The sequence below is a fragment of the Mytilus trossulus genome, chromosome 3 (genome assembly GCF_036588685.1).
Source record: "Mytilus trossulus isolate FHL-02 chromosome 3, PNRI_Mtr1.1.1.hap1, whole genome shotgun sequence".
In the NCBI taxonomy this organism is placed as follows: Eukaryota; Metazoa; Mollusca; class Bivalvia; order Mytilida; family Mytilidae; genus Mytilus; species Mytilus trossulus.
The window spans coordinates 11,008,176-11,014,671 of record NC_086375.1 but is presented as its reverse complement, the minus strand read 5'-3'; positions in this window follow the sequence as shown (position 1 = coordinate 11,014,671).

The following is a 6,496-nucleotide window of genomic DNA, read 5'->3' as shown; positions in this document are numbered from 1 at the left end:
AGCTGTACGAGGCTAGGAAACAAGGGTAATGCGAGCTTTTAGCGAGCTTCTATTCCTGTTTCGAGCCGAGTATAAATACAGCTGAAATTACCAGGTTTAATACACAATTTTTTACATTTGAAAATGCCTCTATCAAGTCAGGAATATGACAGTTCTTGTCCATTCGTTTTGATGCGTTTTGTTATTTGATTTTGCAATGTGATGATGGACTTTCCGAATTGATTTTCCTCTAAGTTCAGTATTTTTGTGATTTTACTTTTTAAAGACACTTAACAGTTATTGTCTTTATCCTGCAATTAATTCTGTATATTATTTGTGTTTCAAAGACACAAAAACACATGTTTTGCGTTTATTATCGATTTGAAATCCCTTGAGGCCCGTCTTGTAATACGATACAATAATCGCACATTCAGCTGAAGACGGGTTCGCAAAAAAAGAATTTATAATGGTCAACAATAGTACATTACTCAAGGTGAATAATTATCTATTTTAACATAACTAATTTTAACAGTAAAACAAATAAGAAAACATTGTCCAATTTGAATCAGATTGCCTTACGCTCCAGACTCGACACTAAACACTAAACATGCATGCTGAAATTGACATGGTTGTTTTTGTTACACAACCATACACATTCAAGTTTTGAAATCGATAGTTGTCATCGTAGAAAAGACTGCTGTTCATGTGTGTATGTCATCTGAAAACTTGACGTGATTCTTATTGCTCTAAAGAAATGTTCGAATACAAACAGAACGTATAAAAGTAATCGTTAATTCGCAATTAATACGTCATTAATATGCGACTGCAATACACATTCTGAGGTAACACAGATTCATACAATACTCAGCCCGGCATTGGTCGAAGCGTTAAAGCAATATCTGTAAAGTATACAGATATAGCGATATCTGTAGGGGTGTATCCGTATAGTAGAAAACCCACTTTTAGGACAAAAAGAAATATTGTCTTTCATGGACTTTAAACATCCGACAGCAATCTATGCCAATTAAAGAGTTATTGGTTACTGTGGTGGGTGTATAAACATTTGTTGGAAAAAGTCAACCTACAAAATCAACATATATGTTCTCAATAAAAAATTCACTACTAAATACATCCAAATGTCCGATCGGAATAAGATAACCTCGATATGAATATTCGAGTTTTCCAATTATGGTTTAATTATCGGCCGTCCAACTTGGCTTTTCAGATCAAACTTTGTTGATTCTCAATTTTGTTCTCGTCCTGAATATGCATGAAATATGCCACAAAAAGACCCTGGCAAAAAAAATCTTTCGCTTTATACAGGGTGTGTGTGGGTTTAATTTTAATTTTATGTTATGTCTTTGGGTTGGATCCAGCAGAATTCAAAATAGGTTATTTCGATTGATTCGTGTTAATTCTGATGGTATGACACGATCACAGTTTGTATATAATGAGTACTAGTAACTTATTTATTTTAAATACTTTTTACGTACTTCACATCCCATATCCCAATTTACTTTGAGCAATGAATTGAATTGGTTGTACATGTCTCTGTTATAACCAATATTGTTTAAAAGACATGACATGAAATAATATTGTACGGATATCTGACGGAAATGACAGTGAAAAGTATCGGCAGCTATCAAGTCTTGTCCAGTACTTGAAAAGATCTTCAATTTGGAAGTTTCAGGAACGTATAATACCAGACAATACCTATAATGTATTCCTTAGTTTATTGTATTCATTGAAACCTAAAAGGACATTTATTCCGATATGTGGTCGCTCGGAAATAAAACTTGACTCGGTATTCGGATATCAAAATGTGTGCTCGAAATCCTTTTTTTTTTACATTTTCATTGGTTGATTTCTGTATCTTGAGTACAATGATCGTACTCGAAAGTATTATGACAGCAAGGTGTGAATTCTGTGCTGCTAGATGTTCAGTGGTTGCCGTTTGTTGATATGGTTCATACAGGTTTCTCGTTTCTCGTTTTTATATAGATTAGACCGTTCTTTTTCCCGTTTGAATGGTTTAACACTAGTCATTGAAGACCTTTCTTTGACCTATACTGATTTACTTAAACAAATTCTGACTTGATGGAGAGTTGTCTCATTGGCACGTATGCCACTTCTTTTATCAATTCAGTACTGAATGAGGAAATAACACTTTATGTTTATCGCGCCCTATCCTGTATTTATCTGTACCATGAATGCTTAACGCCAATACTATGTGAGCCAATGATTCACATGTACTTGAAAAATGGGAGGAGGAATATGACCACAAAGGTCGTCACCTGACCAAGTTAGTAATTATTACGGCCATCGAACATTATATCGATCTTGGAATTCTAGGACCTTATTCGCGGCAAAATGAAGTTTGTTATATACATCAATACTAAATTCAATATATAAACTAATGTACAAAAAAATCAGCCCCAGAAACGAAATTAAATGTTCATGGGCTATCATTATGTGCCAAATAATAAACAAAACGCAAATTATTGAACAATAATTTACCTAAAATAAAACCAATATCTACAAACATAACGAAAAAAGAACGGACACATGTTTGATTTTTGAAGTATGGGAAAAAGACCATATGTTGTAGAATATGTTGGCACAACTTTGTGGAATTTTGGGTCCTCAATGCTCTTCAAATTTGTACTTATTTGGCATTATTACTAGATTGATCTGAGGGTCACTAGTGAGTGTTATGTAGACGAAACGCGCGTCTGGCGTATTACATTATAATCGTGGTACCTTTGATAACTTTTTACTGTTACACGATCAACACCACAGGTTCGACTTGACGAGTTGGATCTGCTTACCCTTACACGGCACCTTCATCAATGTTTTGTTGTCTCGCTTGCGACTTAAGTCGCGGAAGGCGATACATAGAGTATGCTTTTTGGCGGCGTCGTTGTGGTTGGTAGCCCAAACAAAACGTTTATTGATTAAGTTAGTTTGATAAGTAATACTTGTTATAGATCCATTTACTATTAAGTTGCATTACTATCATAACATATCAGTTATACGACTATTTTTGAAGGACCTGCCCTCTAAGTGACTGAATTCATTAACAGGTTTCAATGTTAAGTTTTCTAATGACATAATTTTGATAGGAACTACTAGTGAAAGATATATGATATTTTTCATAAAGTTGCATTGATATCTTATTATTATATCAGTTTGAAGAATATATATTGAGTCCCTTTCCTATAATGTCATGGTTCAGAGACTTTGATTTAATTATCAATTTTTAATGGCAATCTCTTACATTTCCTATACTATGTTATTAAATATTAAATAGTTTAAATATCAATTTGTGTATCTCAGTTTGAAAATCAATTTGATATCATGGTCCAGCTACTTTGTTATTGTTTATCAAATTGCAAAAACATTGTTAATGTTTTGTTTCAGTTTTGAGCTCACCTAGCCTAAAAGGCCAAGTTAGCTTTTCTCATCACTTGGCGTCTGGCGTCCGGCTTCGTCCTGCGTCCGTCATCGTCAAGCGTCATGCGTTAAATTTTACAAAAGTCTTCTTCTCTGAAACCACTGGGCCAAATTTGACCAAACTTGGCCACAATCTTCATTGGGGTACCTAGTTTGAAAAATGTGTCCGGTGACCCGTCCAACCAACCAAGATGACCGCCATGGCTAAAAATAGAACATAGGGGTAAAATGCAGTTTTTGGCTGATAACTCAAAAACCAAAGCATTTAGAGCAAATCAGACAGGGGAAAAATTGTTTATCAGGTCAACTTCTATCTACCCTGAAATTTTCAGATGAATCGGACAACCCATTGATAGGTTGCTACCCCTGAATTTGTAATTTTTAGGAAATTTTGCCGTTTTTGGTTATTATCTTGAATATTATTATGGAGTTACTGCCCTTTATAGTAAATTTTTAACCATTTTTCGTAAATCTTAGTTATCTTTTAGAAAGATCTTCTCCTCTGAAACTACTGGGCCAAATCAAAGCAAACTTGGCCACAATCATCATTGGGATATTTAGTTTAAAACATTTGTCTGATGACCCGGCCAACCAACCAAGATGGGCGCCATGGCTAAAAACAGAACATAATGGGTTAAATGCAGTTTTTGTCTTATAACTTTGAAACCAAAGCATTTAAAGCAAATATGTCAATGGGTTAAATTTTCTATTAGATCAAGTTCTATCTGCCCTGAAATTTTCAGACAAATCAAACAACCTGTTGTTGGGTTGCTGCCACCAAAGTAAGACCTAAAGTTAAGTCAACATGACCAAAATGGTCAATTGACCCCTAAGGAGTTATTGCCCTTTATAGTCAATTTTTAACAATTTTCATAAATTTTGTAAATTTTCACTTACATTATTCCACTGAAACTACTGGGCCAAGGTCATTATAGATAGAGATAGCTATAAGCAGCAAGAACCTTTAGTAAAGTAAGATCTACAAACACAACACCAAAACACAACTTATTCATGAATCCATCTGTGTCCTTTGTTTAATATTCACATAGACAAAGGTGAGCGACACACGCTCTTTAGAGCCTCTAGTTTAACTTTAGTTAGCCTCAACCAAATGTTATAATAGTTACCAAAGGTACCAGGATTATAATTTAGTACGCCAGACGCGCGTTTCGTCTACATAAGACTCACCAGTGACGCTCATATCAAAATATTTATAAAGCCAAAACAAGTACAAAGTTGAAGAGCATTGAGGTTCCAAAATTCAAAAAAGTTGTGCCAAATACGGCTAAGGTAATCTATGCCTGGGATAAGAAAATCCTTAGTTTTTCGAAGAATTCAAAGTTTTGGAAACAGGAAATTTATAAAAATGCCTATATTATAAAACTTATACACAATGCTTCACATTACAAAATACAGATCAAGTTGAATTTTAGGTGTGTCCCTATTTTTGTTCTAGAGTTATGGTCCTTTATAAATGGAAAAAATGCAGAATTTGTTGTGTCCGTTCTCTAACTTAAAAAAGCCTCAACTTAATGTTTTGAAACTATACACAATGCTTCTTACAACAACATAGAGATAAAGTTTGAATTTTGGTGGAATGACTTTAATCGTTCTAGATTTATGCTCCTTTACAAAATAACTCTGGAAAAGTTGCTTAATTTTTCATTTCGTTTCTCTATCTTGCGTTTGCCTCGAACAAATGTTATGAAACTTGTACACAATTGTTATTACCACAAAATTCTGATCAAGTACACAGTTGGGTAGCTTAATTTTATAATTTTATATCATATACAGGCGGTGGATTCATCTGTGTCTCATGGATACATTCCCAATATATTTTTTAGTCTACAATTTTCTGTTTAGAATTTTGTGACTGTTCTTTTTTCTTTTATTTAAACTGATTTTGTTAGTCTCTCTTCGAGGTATGATAGTCTCTGTTTATTTTCGCTTTGTCAAATAAAAACAATATGACGGTTAAAACATATGAATTTGAAGAAAAAAAAACACAATTTCATGGAGCGTAAAAATATGTAATACGATAACATATCCATGACACTTGAACTGCTGAAATAACAATCCCACGAAATTGCTAGATCTTAGACAATGATACTAAGTAAATTTTGCTATTTTCGGTAACGCCAGTTTTCTCTTGTCTGCAACCAATGTACATTTTATCATTTTGTATGATTTCAAGACAGCAAGGTGAATATATTCCCAACGTATCCAGTAAAATATGATGTATGATATACCCGTCTTTTCCGAGAATGCACAAAGCATGATTGAACATTTCACACACAACAATGTTTCCAGCATCAGTGATTTCTAAATCTGATGGCACAAAAGAAGATTTGTTTGCCGCGATGTTCCCGTCGTATATCCATTTTATTGTCTTGTCTTTTCCTAGGGAAATGATTCGTCCATCAAGGTGAATCGAATACGCATCTATAACATACAAGCAGTCAGGTCCATCTCTTATTCTCGTAATATTTGAAATAACGTTAGATGTTCCTGTACATTCAAAGATAATATCTTGTTTTCTATCTTTGTCAAGAGTTACAATTTGTCTGATGCTACTTTCTGTTTTTTCGTAGACGCTTGCTGAATCCCTTGTGCTTATGTAAATAAGACCGCTCTTAGTGACGTGAACGGCTCGAGGACTTAATGGTGCAAATAAACAGAAGCTTTTTACTTCATTCCCACTTACAACGTAAAGATCATTTCTGCTAACGTTCGTAGTAAAAATCACTTCTTGTGATGATAGTAAAGACATATCAATAATGTTTTGATCCGTTATGTTTTGCAATGTTCTAACTGCACTTGAAGGATTAATGGCTATTTGCTTAAGAACTGTATCACCTGCAGTCCATATCTCATTCTTGTTGCTCACTTTAAGTCGGTTAATACCAGTCAAATCTGATGTGAATACCTGCACTAATCTGATCGGTATAAAATTCTTATCAGAAAGATATCCAATAAGTTTTCCTGTTGTGTTCTCATGAATAGGTTCAGGAAAAAAGTCCGGCAGCCTTTTAAACACTCTTGGATCAATTGACACAGGTTTTGA